Source organism: Panulirus ornatus, chromosome 27 (genome assembly GCF_036320965.1).
Source record: "Panulirus ornatus isolate Po-2019 chromosome 27, ASM3632096v1, whole genome shotgun sequence".
NCBI classification, from domain to species: Eukaryota; Metazoa; Arthropoda; class Malacostraca; order Decapoda; family Palinuridae; genus Panulirus; species Panulirus ornatus.
This window is the reverse complement of record NC_092250.1, coordinates 17,698,804-17,717,915: the sequence shown is the minus strand read 5'-3', so window position 1 is coordinate 17,717,915 and position 19,112 is coordinate 17,698,804. Positions and strand designations below refer to the sequence as shown.

The 19,112-nt window shown below is 49.8% G+C and overlaps 1 protein-coding gene across 2 annotated transcripts in view; it reads right to left on the bottom strand.

Moving 5' to 3' along the window:
* Window positions 1-17,838, bottom strand: part of ex (FERM domain containing expanded) — a 153,123-nt gene extending 135,285 nt beyond the window's left edge. For both annotated transcript variants that reach the window (XM_071678272.1, XM_071678273.1), the window contains exon 1: window positions 17,494-17,838. The gene's annotated coding sequence lies outside the window, so the exon portion shown is untranslated. The remainder of the gene's footprint in view (window positions 1-17,493) is intronic.
* Between the last annotated feature and the right edge of the window lie 1,274 nt (window positions 17,839-19,112).

Below are 19,112 nucleotides of genomic sequence, written 5' to 3'. Positions count from 1 at the left end.
AGGCTTTTAACCAAACCAGAGATAAGCGTCAATGCCGAGGATGAATAACAGTGCCAGAGATAATCAGAAGTGATTGGATGAAAATCAGCAGTGCCAGATACAACCAGTTGTGGCTGAGATGAATTAACACACACACACACACACACACACACACACACACACACACACACACACACACACACACCGGAAGCTGCTGGGTAGCGTCAGCAACCCAAAACATGTTTCTGTCAACTGGACGATGTTGCTCTAATGATGGCAGGGAGTGCTGGACGGGGCAGGAGAGGCGGGGCACCACCAGAGAGAGGGGCAGGGCAGGAGCGACGGGGCACCACCAGACAGAGGGGCAAGAGAGGCGGGGCACCACCAGACAGAGGGGCAGGAGAGGCGGGGCACCACCAGACAGAGGGGCAGGAGAGACGGGGTACCACCAGACAGAGAGGGGCAGGAGAGACGGGGTACCACCAGACAGAGGGGCAGGAGAGACGGGGTACCACCAGACAGAAGGGCAGGAGAGACGGGGTACCACCAGACAGAAGGGCAGGAGAGACGGGGCACCACCAGACAGAGAGGGGCAGGAGAGACGGGGTACCACCAGACAGAAGGGCAGGAGAGACGGGGTACCACCAAACAGAGAGGGGCAGGAGAGGGGGTACCACCAGACAGAGGGGCAGGAGAGACGGGGTACCAACAGACAGAAGGGCAGGAGAGACGGGGTACCACCAGAGAGAGAGGGGCAGGACAGACGGGGTACCACCAGACAGAGAGGGGCAGGAGAGACGGGGTACCACCAGACAGAGAGGGGCAGGAGAGACGGGGCACCACCAGACAGAGGGGCAGGAGAGACGGGGCACCACCAGACAGAGAGGGGCAGGAGAGACGGGGCACCACCAGACAGAGAGGGGCAGGAGAGACGGGGCACCACCAGACAGAGAGGGGCAGGAGAGACGGGGTACCACCAGACAGAGAGGGGCAGGGCAGGAGAGACGGGGCACCACCAGACAGAGAGGGGCAGGACAGACGGGGTACCACCAGACAGAGAGGGGCAGGACAGACGGGGTACCACCAGACAGAGAGGGGCAGGGCAGGAGAGACGGGGTACCACCAGACAGAGAGGGGCAGGGCAGGAGAGACGGGGCACCACCAGACAGGGGAGGGGGTTGGGGGCGGGGCAGGAGGTGGGGGGTGCCCTGCCAGGCGTCAGTTTCCATGTTGGGCAAGAGGTATGCGATTCTATCCTGGCCGGTGAGACCCAGGCTGGCTGGCTGGCTGGCTGGCTCGACCCAGGGCTGCCCTGGGTCCTGCCTGCTGCCCACCTTGGCCCTGGAGCCAGCCTCCTCCCCCACGCCTCCACTAAGGGCTAGACCTCGACCCAGACTGGACACTGACAATGCTTAAGCTGGACGCCAACAGTGCTCGAGCTGGACGGTCGGCCTCCACGCTCTAGCTGGTGGTCGCTGATGGGAAGCTTAAACCCTCCCATCAAGACGATAGGACCCTTGGGCATCATGGCTACGAGCTTTGACCTGACGTAGGCTATCCAACGCAAGGGTCGTACCAGCGTCGTGCTCAAGGGTCGTACCAGCGTCGTGCTCAAGGATCGTACCAGCGTCGTGCTCAAGGGTCGTACCAGCGTCATGCTCAAGGGTCGTACCAGCGTCGTGCTCAAGGGTCGTACCAGCGTCGTGCTCAAGGATCGTACCAGCGTCGTGCTCAAGGGTCGTACCAGCGTCGTGCTCAAGGGTCGTACCAGCGTCGTGCTCAAGGATCGTACCAGCGTCGTGCTCAAGGGTGGTACCAGCGTCATGCCCAAGGGTCGTACTAGCATCGTGCTCTAGGGTCGTACCAACGTAGTGCTCAAGGGTCGTACCAGCGTCGTGCTCAGGGAGTCACACTGGCCACCACCAGACACGTCTGTACTAACACCATAACACACACACACACACACACACACACACACACACACACACACACACACCTCCTCCCCTGCACACACCAGTTGGGCAGAGATGAAGGCCTCCATCAACTCCCCTGGGTAGTGGTAAGGGCGTGACTCTAACCCCCCTGTAAGGTGAGCGTATCAGGCTGACCTCTTATGTTTACGTTTTGGTTGTGAGGGACACACACACACACACACACACACACACACACACACACACACACACACACACACATATTCTCTCATCAAAGTTTATTTTTTTTCGTGTTACTCTGAAATATTCTATTTTTTTCACTTTTCAGAGGATCAGAAACATGATTAGCTTTAAGATGATTATGTAATTACGAAATAATCGGCATTGGAAAAAATTAAATGAGAAATACTAATTCTCATTTGTCGAGTCATGATGACGAAGCGTTTATACTCAAGAATGGTATTGGATAAGAAGTTAAAAGTCTCCTTCCACTATATTATTGATTGTGTCTGAAATTCCTCTCAGTTATTCCATTTATTAAATGAAAAAAAAAAATAACTAAGAACGGTACATTTTGAAATTGAACAAAAAAGAAAAAAGGAAAAAAATAAAAGATAAATCTTGTACGTTGACTTTACGAATACCATTGCAAATTACGGTCTTAACCCATAACCCTCAAATGGTCCAGTTCTCAGGGACCCATCCTCCTCCTCCTCCTCACCAGACCTTGCAGTTCTCAGGGACCCATCCTCCTCCTCCTCCTCACCAGACCTTGCAGTTCTCAGGGACCCATCCTCCTCCTCCTCCTCACCAGACCTTGCAGTTCTCAGGGACCCATCCTCACCACCAGACCCTGCAGTTCTCAGGGACCCATCCTCACCACCAGACCTTGCAGTTCTCAGGGACCCATCCTCACCACCAGACCCTGCAGTTCTCAGGGACCCATCCTCACCACCAGACCTTGCAGTTCTCAGGGACCCATCCTCACCACCAGACCCTGCAGTTCTCAGGGACCCATCCTCACCACCAGACCTTGCAGTTCTCAGGGACCCATCCTCACCACCAGACCCTGCAGTTCTCAGGGACCCATCCTCACCACCAGACCTTGCAGTTCTCAGGGACCCATCCTCACCACCAGACCTTGCAGTTCTCAGGGACCCATCCTCACCACCAGACCCTGCAGTTCTCAGGGACCCATCCTCACCACCAGACCCTGCAGTTCTCAGGGACCCATCCTCACCACAAGACCCTGCAGTTCTCAGGGACCCATCCTCACCACCAGACCCTGCAGTTCTCAGGGACCCATCCTCACCACCAGACCCTGCAGTTCTCAGGGACCCATCCTCCTCACCACCAGACCTTGCCGTACCTGGACATATCATATGATAAAGGTGGTGCGCCGGACCTTCAAGGGCTGCTTACAGTATGGCCATAAATCTTTCACTTGAGGGCAGGGAAGGAAAACAAATATGGGGGCGCTTACTTCCAAGCTGCGCACTGGTGATGCGCGCCGACACACACACACACACACACACACACAAACCACAAACAAATTATACCACTTTCTCCGTTCGTGCCTCTCTTGCGCCAACCCCGCCAACTGCGATGGTCCCCTCCACCGATGGAGGCCAGCTATGACCGCTCTCATATACCGGGCGGGGAGGTGGGGGTGCGGGAGCCTTAGCCCCGGGACCCCGCGGAATGTGGAATGAACCAGTGTCAGGAGGTAGGGAATTAGAATGAACCAGTGTCAGGATGGAGGGAATGTGAATGAATCGGAGTCAGGAGGTAGGGGGTGTGAATGAACCAGTGTCAGAAGGTAGGGAATGTGAATGAACCAGTGTCAGGAGGTTGGGGGTGTGAATGAACCAGTGTTTGGAGTTAGAGGGTGTAAATGAACCAGTGTCAGGAGGTAGGGGGTGTGAATGAACCAGTGTCAGGAGGTAGAGGGTTTGAATGAACTAGTGTCAGGAAGTAGGGGGTATGAGTGAACCACTGTCAGGAAGTAGGGGTGTGTGAATGAACCAATGTCAGAAGGTAGAGGGTGTGAATGACCAGTGTCAGGATGTAGGGGTGTGTGAATGAACCAATGTCAGGAGGGAGGCACAACTGGAACCTTCTGAGTTTCAGCAAAGAGAACCTCTCAGCTCAAGATGTGTGTGTGTGTGTGTGTGTGTGTGTGTGTGTGTGTGTGTGTGTGTGTGATAACCTGTTTGTATTTACCTATGTGAGCTGTACAGGAAGGGAGTTCTACACTCGTGTTGGCCCGGCCTCTTAAACATTCTTTACCATTATACAACATCTTAAACTTCAGCATGTTGTCTGCATAACCCAGGTCTCCAACCATATCATTCGAGGTTTGGACCATATCCATAATGACTACCTTGTTGAATATTTCCTTAGCATAATACCTGGATGTTATTCAGATATTAGTAACAAGCAGTTTGTCTCTTTCGCTATTTTCCTAATGTGTGACTGTGGCAGCTGATCAGGGATGGTGTCTACCTACACCCAAGTCATTCTCACACATTCTCGTTATCTTTACATTTACTCGGTGTGAATTCCGACATCCATGTGTCAGACCAACCTTGGAGTGTGTCCGGGTCCCCTTGTACCTTGGTGCAATCCCACGTCGCTTTCTGCCTCCCTCACGACTTCGGCATCATCCGCAAACATCTTCGGGTAGGAGTCCAATCTTCCAGGCAAGTCGTGTACGTACTACATCAGAAGGATCGGTCCTACACCAGCCTCCTGCGGCACACCACTGGTGTCCTTTTCATGAAGGATCCCTTGACGTGTGTCCTCTGTATCCTTACATTAGGATATCATTCTGTTCATGGAAAGTGTCTGACCATCAGTCGTGTGCGAGGATCTTCTTCTTGAACAGTCTCCCACATGGCACAGTGTCAAATGCTTTGTGGAAGTCAATTTGCAGACGAGCTGCCCACCCTTTGTCGTGTGTCTGTGTGTGTGTGTGTGTGTCAACACAAGTAAGGAGTGGGTAGGGGATGTATGGTGAATAGATGGCTGGGTCATCGAACTCATTCGTGACTCATATTGAGTGACATATTTCAATCGGTTGAACACTCTCTCTCTCTCTCTCTCTCTCTCTCTCTCTCTCTCTCTCTCTCTCTCTCTCTCTCTCTCTCTCTCTCTCTCTCTCTCTCTCTCTCTCTTCGTAGCCAGGGTGGAGTCCATACATCTCCTGCCTTTATTTATATCGTGTCTCTCCCTCCCTCCTCCCTTACCGCCCCCCATCGTCAGCCATGCTCCTGTGTGTGTGTGTGTGTGTGTGTGTGTGTGTGTGTGTGTCGTGACGTTGTTGGCCGCCTCTCTCTGTTCTGCAGGTATCACTGTGTCGGCCACCTCACCCGTGAGTTGTCTGAGAGCGCCCACCCCCCGCCCTCTTAAAACCCGGCACTCCGGCAGGCGTGTGTGGCTGCTGCTTCCCATAGTTTTTGTGTGTGTGTTTGCAGACCAACCACACGAAGACTGACCGTTGCGATACACCTCCTATAGAAAATTAAAAAATCTGCAAAATTCTTTTGGCTTCGTCTTTCCCACAAGACCGTTGCGATACACCTCCTACGGAAAATAAAAAAGAAACCTGCAAAATTCTTTTGCCTTCGTCTTTCCCCACTTCCTACCACTTCTGCAGCGTGAGTGAGGAGTTAGGTGTGCACACACGAGAGCAGCCCAGGTTCATCCCTGCCGTAATTTCCTCCCTCCGTACTCGTCATTATGGGACGTTTCAAGCCAACTTGGCCTCGGGTTAGACGCGTTTTTACCCATGCCATGACGGCTACTATACAGGAAAAGAATCCCACATTATAACGTATAGGCATATGTGTGTGTGTGTGTGTGTGTGTGTGTGTGTGTGTTTGCTACCCACTAGGCTTTCCCAAGTCACCACAGTAGCGCCAGAAACAAACGACTGAGCCTTCGAGGGACAATCCTCTCTTGGGTTCTTTCCCCCCCCCCCACTCGTAGTTTTACGAAAGTGGTAATACAGGAGGAGTGGATTCCACTTACCACACACCCCCTCTCCCACCCTTACCCCGACCCCACCACGACCCGTCCTTCTTGATCGTTTTCTACGACACGTAGGAATTACGTGGGTAGTGCTCTCTCTCTCTCTCTCTCTCTCTCTCTCTCTCTCTCTCTCTCTCTCTCTCTCTCTCTCTCTCTCTCTCTCTCTCTCTCTCTCCTTTACCCCCTTGTCCCTAGGGATAGAGGTTTGGGGTGAGGGGGGGTTATAGAAGGGGTGTATACCAGGGGACGGTGCCTAGGGTGAGGGCGAGGGGGGTGGGGTGGGGGTGGGGGTGGAGGTGGGTGGGTGGGTGGGGGGTAGGGGAGGGGAAGCAGGCACAAGCAGGGCAGTCAACACCCGTGTTTGGTAGACTGTGGAATGTTGTCTGGTCACTTACTCCTCTCTCTCTCTCTCTCTCTCTCTCTCTCTCTCTCTCTCTCTCTCTCTCTCTCTCTCTCTCTCTCTCCCACCACCTTCCTCCACTCCCCCACCACCACCACCTCCTCCCACCACAATCACCACCACCGCCACCCTAAACCCAACACCACCCACCCTCCTCCACTATCACAATCACCACCACCCTAGACCACCACAGCCACCATCACCACTCTCCACCACTCCCCCATCATCACCACCCTCCACCACTCCCCCATCATCACCACCCTCAGTTTCCACATTGCTTTTATCATCTGCCTCTCCCTCAGTCACCCCAGCCTCCTTCAGTCACCTCAGCCTCCTTCAGTCACCCCAGTCGCTCCTTCAGCCACCCCAGCCTCTCCCTCAGTCACCCCAGCCTCTCCCTACTCATCCCAGCATCTCCCTCGGTCACCCCAGACTCCTTCAGTCACCCCAGCCTCTCTTTCAGTCACCCCAGCCTCTCTTTCAGTCACTCCAGCCTTTCCTTCAGTCACCCCATCCTCTCTTTCAGTCAACCCAACCTCCTTCAGTCACCCCAGCCTCTCCCTCAGTCACCCCAGTCGCTCCTTCAGTCACCCCAGCCTCTCTTTCAGTCACCCTGGTCTCTCCCTCAGTCACCCAGCCTCCTTCAGTCACCCCAGCCTCTCCTTCAGTCACCCCAGCCTCTCCCTCAGTCACCTCAGCCTCCTTCAGTCACCCCAGCCTCTCCCTCAGTCACCCCAGCCTCTCCTTCAGTCACCCCAGCCTCTCCCTCAGTCACCCCAGCTTCCTTCAGTCACCCCAGCCTCTCCTTCAGCCACCCCAGCCTCTCCTTCAGCCACCCCAGCCTCTCCCTCAGTCATCCCAGCCTCCTTCAGTCACTCCACCCTCTCTTTCAGTCACCCTAGCCTCTCCCTAGTCACCCCTACCACATCTAACACAGCAACATGTAGCAACCACCACAACACCACCCAAAAACCACCACCACATCACGTAGCAACCATCACCACACCACCTAGTAACCACAGCAACATTGCCTAGCAACCACCCCAACATCACTTAGCAATTACCACCACATCACCTAGCAACCACAACAACATAACCTAGCAGTCACTCCAGCACTACTCACCAACAACCACAACATTACCCAGCAACCACCACATCATCACTTAGCAACCACCACATCACCTAGCAACCACCACCACCTTACCTAGCAACTACCACACATAACCTAGCAACGTCTACAGCATTACCCAGCAACCATCACAACATTACCTAGCAACCACCACATTACCTAGCAACCACCACAACATCACTTAGCAATTACCACCACATCACCTAGCAACCACAACATTACCCAGCAACCACCACATCATCACTTAGCAACCACCACAACATCACCTAGCACCCACCATCACATCTCCTAGCAACCATCACATCACCCAACAACCACCACAACATCACCTAACAACCACCACATCACCTAGCAACCACCCAAAACATCATCTAACAACCACCACCACAGCAACACCTTTAAATCGTGGCCTTGGTGATGACAGTTGTTATAAGTAAATAAACCTGTCCAGGCAAGGAAAAATGTTATAATATCTTGTTAGCACATGTGATCCACTTTATTCATGGATTTCCGTTCCACATCTGAGCCTCCCTCACGTCACAGCGTCAGACTTCGGTTGTGATTCGCTTTCCCACTTCCCTGTTGAATTCCCACAGCAGTATATACCCTTGCACTGTAGTACATTGTGATTTCCCTGGCAAATGTTGTTTACCATAGGGGTGGTGGGTGGTGAGGAGCCTTCTCCTGTATTATAACGTCTTTTTATTTAATTTATTAACAGAGATGAAGATGCCATAACTCTCCTTCAACACGTAATATCCTCATGAATTGTGAGGACTGATAATTGTCCCTCCCATGTACCACAGCTGCACCCAACAACCATCGGCAGCACCTCCATGCACCACAGCTACAGCACCATCCAGACACCACAGCTATAGTACACCACAGCTCTAGTACTACGCAGATACCATGTCATCCCCCCAGACACCACAGCTAAAGCAACATCCAGATCATCACAGCTACATCATCATGCAGCTGAACACCACAGCAACAGCATCACCCAGGCACCACAGCTGAGGCTCCACATAAACGTTTAACCACAGCTACAACACCACCCAGGCACCACTGCTACAGAACCACCCACTTTCTCAGCTACAACACCACCCAGACACCACAGCCACATCACCACCTAGATACCACAGCTACAGCACCACCCAGACACCACAGCTACAGCACTACCACCACCCTGACACCACAGCCGCAGCACTCCTACCAACCTGACACCACACCCACAGCATCACTACCACCTTGACACAACAGCTACATCACTACCACCACTCTAACACCACAGCTACAGCACTACCACCACCCTGACCACAGCCCCTGCAGCACCACTGCCCGGACACCACAGCTACAGCACTCCCACCACCCTGACACCACAGCTACACCGCTACCACCAACCTGACACCACAGCTACAGCACTCCCACCACCCTGACACCACAGCTACACCGCTACCACCAACGTAACACCACAGCTACAGAACTACCACCACTCTGACACCACAGCTACATTATTACCACCACTTAGGCACCACAGCTGTAGCAGTATTTCGGACATCATAGCTTGAGAGCCAGCTGCCCGGGGCACTAGTTCAAACGACATAAGTTGGTGCAAAAAGTATGGGTTAAAAGCGAAACTTCAAGCGATGGAAAGGGGTTGGGGGGAGGGGGGGAAGGAAGGGTTGAACGCCTCGTATATTTTGACACTCACAAGACTGCATGGGATAATTACCCGAGAATTTAGACTGTATTAACCTAGCAACTCCTCTACGTCTGTCTGGCGCTTTGTTGTGGTTATGCAAGGCCCAGACAGTAACAGTCTGGCGGGGCAGGTGTGAAGTACGGGAGGTGAGGGGTGGAAGGAAGAGCAAGTCTGGCACGGTACAGTAGCCTAGCCTAGCCTAGCTAGCCTAGCCTAACCTTGCCCGGGCTGGGCTAGGCTACCGCCCGCCCTTGGTGATATATGCTCTCCCTGCAACCCACGTCAGTACTATCGTTCATCCACACCCCCTCCACGCCAACACTTAACAACAATAATACAACAGACTAAACTACAACATACAGTTGGTGGAAAGAGAGGGGGGTTATTATCGTGAACATATCCACACGAAACATTGCAGGAAGGTTATTAAATTTCGGGACAAAAATTGTCGGGGTGGAGGCCGCGGCGACCCCTCTCTCTCTCTCTCTTGCTCGGCGGGAACCTTCGGGAGCGGGGCGCATGCGCACACCCCAGTCGCTCTACCTCGCAAGGAATTTACCTTAGGGTAAAATTCAGCCCAGTCTCCTCTCCCCGTCGGACTAGGTCGGGGGCTCAAGGCCCGCGTGGCATAAGCAAATATTTTGTATATATATATTTTAGTAATAATAATAATAAGAAAAAAATACGACCTGAATGATGGTAATGCTATACGAGAGATAATATTGACTGGAAGTGGAGTAGGGTAATACTTAACGAAGGTTGGGAATGGTAGGGGGTGGGAGTCATTGTAGCATATCTTGCGGTTGTAGGAATGGTAGTACTTGTAGTGGTGGTAGTAGTAGTAGTAGTGGTAGTAGTGGTGTTACCATATGTCATCGTACCACTAACCAGGTGCAGAATGGTACCAATGGTACCTGTTACCACCACACAGGTAGAGTGGTGGTACAGGTACCCTTCAAACAAGTACAGACCTGTGCCACAGTAGTGGTACAAAGAACGGTACCATGCAGTACCTGCATCACCGTACACGTGGTACATCGCTAGCCCATGGTGGTACCTGTAGGGCGAGACACGTGGTACAGGCAGCATACCACAGAACTCTACGGATATTTACCTCCTCCGTCGAACACGTTGTCCCGACTACGTCACTGTGACGTCACAGACTTCACCCACCGCCGTTTACAAATTTACGTAAACGTTTTAGGTTCTGTGGATCATTTTGAAGTTGGATTCTTCGTTTCGCAATCGTGCAAATGTAGAAAGACGTGAATAAAGTCATAGGCACTTTCGAAATCACGTTTCTGTAACGCATTTACATGTAATACTTTGGTCGTATATTTGAATTAGTTTGTACATAGTATTCGTAAAGTATATCTTACTCAATATGAAGTGTTAATATGATGTTAAACGTATCATAAGAAATGTGTGGAAACTAATTTTCTATGTTGAGTTTGGAGGCTCCTCTCTACCCCAACAGATCCTTGTGGGATTAAACTGAATTGTTCCTTCTCTGAATAGTTGGGGTGTTAGAGGCAATAGCTTTATAATCATTGTATATATATATATATATATATATATATATATATATATATATATATATATATATATATATATATATATATAGGACTAGAGTTGGAAGGATGGAGTGAAAGGTGTTTTCAGCAATTGGGGCCTTAACATGCAGGGGGGTGTGAAGCATGCACGGGATAGAGGAGTGAGAGTGACGAGGGTGTACAGTGGTCGAAGTGCAGTCAGTGGGCTGAACCAAGGCATTTGAAGCGGCCGGGAGATAATCGGAAAGGTCTGCGGGGCCTGGTTGTGGAGAAGGGCATCTGGTTTCCGTGCATTACACACGGGAGGTAGAGAATGGATGTGAGCAATGAGGCAATACTTCGTCTGTTCTTGGCGCTACCTTGCCACGCGGAAAACGGCAAATATCTTACACACACACACACACACACACACACACACACACACACACACACACATATATATATATATATATATATATATATATATATATATATATATATATATATATATAATCGACCATAATGATTCATCAAACTAATGAATGAAACAACTGATAGTGACAGTAATAATATACACTGCTGTATAGACCGGTAGGATACACGAGCTTAGCAGTTCGCTGGGTAGATCAGTAAACAGACAAGCATAATTCTGGCGCACATTTTACACTGGGTACGAAACCGGGCGAACGTTTTACGCGTTCGTCAGCATATAAACAAACCATTTCACGGTCGAGGGTACAGAACTTCAAAATGCTACAAAAAAAAAAAAAAAAAGGGAGCTCCGCATTGCCTCCAAAGCTCCCTCCCTCCCTCCCTCCAACACCATCGCTGTCAAGGTATCCAACTCATCTCACACTTGGGGGATTTTTAAGTAAGAGACCCGCCAACCTGCTGGCTGGCTGGCTGGCTGTACCTTCACCCGGCTTATTGTGACGCTGTCGAGGTCAGGCGGGCGCCGCCATATCAGCTGATCGCAAGCGCCACTTCAACCCCACACGGCAACACGGGAGTAGTCCAACCCCTTGAGCACGACCCTTGAGTACGACGGTGCGATCGTAAAGCACGACTCTTTGACCGTTGAGCACGACTTTGAGACCTTAGAGTACGCCGGCACGACCCCCTGAGCACGATGGTGGGATCCTGAAGCACGACTCTTTGACCCTTGATCACGAAGGTACGACCTTTGAGCACGACGTTACGACCACTGGTTATGAAGGCCTGACCTCTGACCTGACCTTTCAGACCAAAGGGTCGTACCGTTGTGCTCAAAGGGTTGAATAACCTTAGCTGAACTCCTCTAGATTACGGAATATTTATAAGTTAGCTCATACGAAGTGCCACAAATCCCATCCTTCTGACAGACATGTGACAACAGACATCAGACACAGGATGGCTTGAGCACAGACTGGACCATCACTGACAGGCACGTAAATAATGCCTGGATATGACACAGACAAACAACCATACACAACACAGAGGAAGGGGACAACACAAGGAATAAAAATAACATAACACATATGCAGGAAGCAAAACAGGAACAGGTCCAGACTAACTGAGACAGGTCAACATAGCCACAGATCCCACACAGACAGGTCAGCACAGACACAGGTCCACACAAAGACAGACACGTCAATACAGGGACAAGTCCTCACAAACAGATACAGGTCACCATAGACACAGGTCAACAGTAACACAGGTTAATACAGGCAGAGGTTAGAACAACAAGTACAGGTCAACACAAACAAAAACAGGTCAAAACTGACAGACAGATGAACACAGACACTGGTTAACAGATAGCCTAGATCACCTCTTACATACAGACGTAGGTCAACACACACACACACACACACACACACACACACACACACACACACACACATACACACAACAGACATAGTTCCACACAGACAGACACGGTAGGTCAGCAAAGATCAACAGAAACAGACATTGGTCATCAAAGACTGACACAGGTCAGTGCATACTGACACCGGTCGTCACAAACACAACATAATTCAACGGACACAAATCATGACAGACACTAGTCAACACACAAACAAAGGCCAGCGGATACAAGTCAACACAAACACTGGTCAGGAAACCATCACAGGACAACACAAATGTAGGTCAATAAGCAGACAGGTCAACACAGACAGATACAGGCCAACACAGCGGACACATGTCAACCTAACAGATAAAGGTCAACGGAACAGACACAGGTCAACACAACAGATACAGGCTAACACAGACACAGGTCAACACAGCAAGCACAGTTCAGCACAACAGATATACATGTCAGCACAACAGATACTGGCCAACATAACAAACACAGGTCAGCACAACAGATACAGGCCAACAAAGACACAGGTCATCACAGCAGATACGGGTCGTCGCAACAGATACCGGTCAACACAACAGGCACAGGTCAACACAGCATACACAGGTCACACAACAGACACAGGCCAACACAACAGACACATGTAATCACAGCAGACACAGGTCAACACAACACACAGGCCAACATAACGAACACAGGTCAACACTACAGACACAGGTCAACACAACAGACACAGTTCAGTGCAGCATACACAGGTCAACACAGCATACACAGACCAACACAGCAGACACAGCTCAACACAACAGACACAGGTAAACACAACAGACTCTGTTCAACACAACAGACACAGGTAAGGACAACAGATACAGGTCAGGTCAACACAACAGACACAGGTCAACACAGCAGACGCAAGTGAACACAGCAGAAACAAGTCAACACAACAGACACAGGTCAACACATCAGACACAGGTCAACACAACAGACGCAAGTCAACACAGCAGACACAAGTCAACACAACAGACGCAGGTCAACACATCAGACACAGGTCAACACAACAGACACAAGTCAACACAGCAGCATAAGTCAACACATTAGACACAGGTCAACACAACAGACACAAGTCAACACACCGGACACAGGTCAACACACCGGACACAGACCAACACAACAGACACAGACCAACACAACAGACACAGGTCAACGCAACAGATATAGGTCAGCACAACAGATACAGGTCAACACAACAATCACAGGTCAACAAAGACAGATACTGGCCAGCACAGCAGACACAGGTAAACACAGTAGACAGAGGTCAACAACAGATAGAGGTCAGCACAACAGACACAGGCCAACACAACAGACTTAGGTCAATACAACAGACACAGGCCAGTGCAGCAAACACAGGTCAACACAACAGATACAGGCCCACACAACAGACACAGGCCTACACAAGGCACAGGTCATCACAGCAGACACAGGCCTACACAAGACACAGGTCATCACAGCAGACACAGGCCCACACAACAGACACAGGTCAACACAACAGACACAGGCCTACACAAGACACAGGTCAACATAGCAGACACAGGTCTACACAACACACAGGTTAACACAGCAGACACAGGCCTACACAGCAGACACAGGTTAAAACAACAGACACTGGCCAGCACAACAGACACAGGCCAACGCAGCAGACACAGGTCAATAAAGACCTGTTTCAGGAAGTCACAGAGAAAGGTTAGAGACCCTACATCAGCCAATCAGGGAAGAGAGAAGAGTGAGAGGTGACATGATCACAACATTTAAGTTTTTTTCAACGGTGACGTAGTTAATGGGATCAGGTATTCTCAATGATGCAGGAACAGGAGAAAAACCCAGAGGCCATAACACATGAAGTTCAAGAAAGATATGCATCAGAAGGAACATACAGGAATAACGGTATTGTATACGAGTTGTGGACAGAACCACGTCATGAGACAGTGAATGTGGACAGCATGCGGAAAGCTGCGAGACAGAAGTGAATGTTCGCGCGATTGGGCCCAGCGAGTGTACACCTCCCCTCCCCCGTACAGTATAAATGGGTCATTACAGGTCAGCGGAAACAGTTACAGGTCAAGACAACAGACACGAGTCAACACAACAGACATAGGTCAACATACAGACTTAAGTGAGGTCAACACACGTACGTCAACACACACACACTCACACACACACACACACACACACACAGGTCAACACGCAGTCAACACAACACAAGTCAGCACAGACAGGAAAGGTCAGCACAAACACAAGTCACCACAGACCAATCTAGGTCATCACTAACACACAGGTTTACACATAGACACAGGTCAACACAGACAGATACAGGTGAATACAGACACAGGTCAACTCAAACAGGTTAATACAGACACAGGTCAACACAGACAGACATAGGTGAATACAGATAGACACAGGTCAACACAAACAGGTAAATACAGACACTGGTCAACACAGACAGACAGAGGTGAATACAGACAGACACAGGTCAACATTAACAGACAAAGGTGAATACAGACAGACACAGGTCAACAGAAACATGTGAATACGGACAGACACAGGTCAACAGAAACAGGTGAATACAGACATACAGGTCAACACAGACAGACACAGGTCAACAGAAACATGTGAATACAGACAGACACAGGTCAACAGAAGCAGGTGAATACAGACAGATAGGTCAACACATACACAAGTTAATACAGACATAGTTGTATACAGACAGACACAGGCGAACACAGAAAGACACAGATGAATGCATACAGACACTGGTCAACAGATGAATACATAGAGACACTGGTCAACATAAACTCACAGGTTGATACAGACAAACACAGGTCAACACAACCTTTGGACAATAGAATACAGAGGATACAACCCATATGCTGACACAAAGTATAGACGAAAGAAGACACAGAAGAGAGGCAGACACAACAGATAAGAGGCTACTGAGTACATGACTGAGAAACGAGACAAAAGACAAACAGGATACGAAACAACACACACACACACACACACACTCACACACACACACACACACACACACACACACACACACACACACACACACACACACAGCCACAAGGGAGCAGACAACACGGATTACCAGAGCCTACACAGAAGACAGACAAATCACAGACAAGAGAGAAACATAAGATCGAAGTCACCAGACAAAACACACTCACAAGAAAACACAAACACTTGACCCACCACTGACGCACAGACAGACCACATCATAGACACAAGAAAAACGGAAAATAGAGGATAAATAAAGTTCAATGCACAACATGCAGGACAATACACACACACTCAGCACAAACCGCAGACACGGGGCATAACAGACGAGGCAGAATTTAGAGGGAGAGAGAGAGAGAGACCTCACATGACTTTGACCTTCAGACAAAATTATATCTGATGACACGAAACAGAGAAACACACACAAGACCAACATACCACAACAGAAGCAGGGGAAAATATGATCAAAGACGAACACACACACACACACACACACACACACACACACACACACACACACACACACACAGAACGTAAACAACTCGAGAAAGACAGGACACAAGGACTGTGTGACACAGAACAGGGGACACAACGAACAGACACAGGACAATACAGACACTAGACACAACAGAGTACACAGACATAGGGTATAAGAGCCACGAGATAGCCTATACACCGGAAAGATACAGAGACAGCACAGACATTGGACAGCACAAAAACACTAGCACGAAGGGTAAACACGTCAGACGACCCACTCTCATCGAATACAAGAGTGCCACCGTTGCTTCTTCAAATACGGTAGGCTGGATGATGCGAAGCCCTTAAGACGAGAGGGAGGCAGAACCGATGGTGCCACTCCAAAAGAGTCCCGTGCCCTCCAGATGAGAATGCTGTTAACGTCAACCTTTGAACTGGAGGTGGCACGGAAGATCATTCCCCCCACCCACCACCCTCCTCCTCCTCCCTCCATCACTGCTGTCAAAACAAAACAAGAATGGAAACGGCAACAGTCGCAGAGTTTGTGTACCTCTTTGCCCCGCAAACGAGACATGATCATAACGAAGAAGCCCTGAAGGCCTGGTTCCTAATCTATGCCCACTTATTATTCCCCACTGGGAAGGACTAGGTAATACGTCACTACTAAGATCAAAGGCATCGTCAACACGAGAATACACTATGAACATCCAGGTCCCCCCCCCCCAAAAAAAAAAAAACATAAACTCACTATCTCTATTAAGAACTTGTATGGACGGCGTTGAGGTGAACGTCAGACCTGCATGTTTACGAGGCACACCACCTAAGCAGCCGAGTTCTGGAAGGTGACATAGGCCTACGGGTCCGCGGCCTCGGACAGCCCCAGTGGTCAGTGCAGCATCATTACAGCGAGAGAGGGGACCCTCAGAGCAAGTTGGGGGAGGCACGCGAGCCTCCGCGAACCAGTGGAAGGTAAACACCGAAGAGAAGGGCATCCGAGACGAGTGACAACAGACAGGTTGACACAACACACAAAACCTTGCCCCAACCCAGCCTGATGAGGGTGGCACGAGTTAACCATCAAGGCAAACCGTCTTACATTCAATGTCATATAACAAAAAGTACATATATCCATTGCCATATAAAAATAAGCATAAGTATTACGATTTTCAAGCGGGATGTATGACGCCCCCTGTCATCTGGCATGGAGGCAGTCGCACATGACGTTAGCAGACGTGTTGATGACACTAGGGAGCACCAGAGCCACGTCCGTTGCCATGAACTAACGTAATTAAACACATACCAACAAAAATCATGGGAGAAACTAGTCAACCGTCAACCCTGCGCACTTGTCACGTGGTCTGGCTTGACATGCCGGGTTACATGTCTCACAAACTCACTAGTTTCACTAATTACTGTATCAACTCACCTTTTCACCATTCCTGATTGGGTGTGCTACCAAGCCTCACCCTAATCCAGCGCTAACCATCTCCAATCATAGTGTATCCAGTCAATATTTCCAATTTTCTAACACTTTTCCACTGAAAGATAGGATCACTTCGGGGTATAGCACCGAACTCAAGATATATTCCTGGTTACTTTGTTATAAATATTCCTATTGCACACTTAATATCACACTGACTAGCCTCTCCACAACACAACACAACGCTGACTCTAATGGTCCATCGACCCAGGACGCGAGAATTGGACAGAGAAAAGGCTTGAGTCAGGGGGTAGTGTGTGGCATCCCTGGAGTCACGTCGCACACCCTCCCTCCGCCACTTATCCAGACAAACTAAATCTTCACTACCTGAATGTCCAACCAGAGGCGAGTGGAGCGAGTCGAGAGTACATAGAGATGCCACACACCGCCAGCAGATGTTCATTATTTTGCTTCTTAGGAGACTACCTGTCGATCCTAGTGGATTAACGGATTTTCTGTACACGAAACTCAAGCTTCTCATGGAACTGAGTGCGAGTTTTACCCGTACAGACGCACCGGTGTTAAGATATATACGGTAATGAACACATGAATGTAATACCTTTATTTATGGTAAAGTAAACAAAAGTGATTGATGAGAATCGAGGGAAATGTCCCTCTGCACCTTAAGAATTGAAAAATACCAACATTATCAAGAAACATTCGACGGGGGAGATGTTTATGATATAATCGCCCTGGTCGTAGCGGTAGAATTCCATAGCTGGCAACTGCATCGCACCTGGCATCTCTGGAAGTTTTGGGGAGGGGGAGGGAGCCATACCCGCCACCCCTCCGGGCCCCCCCCACCCGCCGTATGGAATGTGGCTCCCTCCCGGCTACCCGTGGCCTTCTTATTCCATTCCGGTCTCTCTCTCTCTCTCTCTCTCTCTCTCTCTCTCTCTCTCTCTCTCTCTCTCTCTCTCTCTCTCTCTCTCTCAATACATGTAAGTGTGTGTGTGTGTGTGTATATATATATATATATATATATATATATATATATATATATATATATATATATATATATATATACATACATACATACATATATATCCGTGTCTCATCCCGCACGTACCGAATTTGTGAGATATGGCCGCGTAGAGTGTTAATACAGTGCCTTTCTTTCCTATTGCGACCGACGTGAGAGCCTTAAATGACAGTGGAGTAAACCCCTCCGCACGACGACGTAACCCTCCCTTCCCTTACAAACACTCCGTCCTGAGGAGGTGTCACCCCATGACTCCGGGAGTCTCTGCCTGCCTGACCCACACACACACACACACACACACACATACACACACACACACACACACACACACACACAGTAGATATATTGGCGTCAAATGGTCACAGCTCGCCACCAGTCGCCGATAATTCCGTGGTGTCCCCATATTTGCGACACATCTGCCCCCCCGAGAATTAGCCCGATTCCCGGCACTTTGGTGACGTCACTCACGTGGAGGACCGACACCCCCGGCTGACCGAAGGTGTGATAAGCCGTGAAATTTAGAGCCGTGGAACCAGCAGTAATGTCTATATACACAGATGCATCATATAATGACACACATATA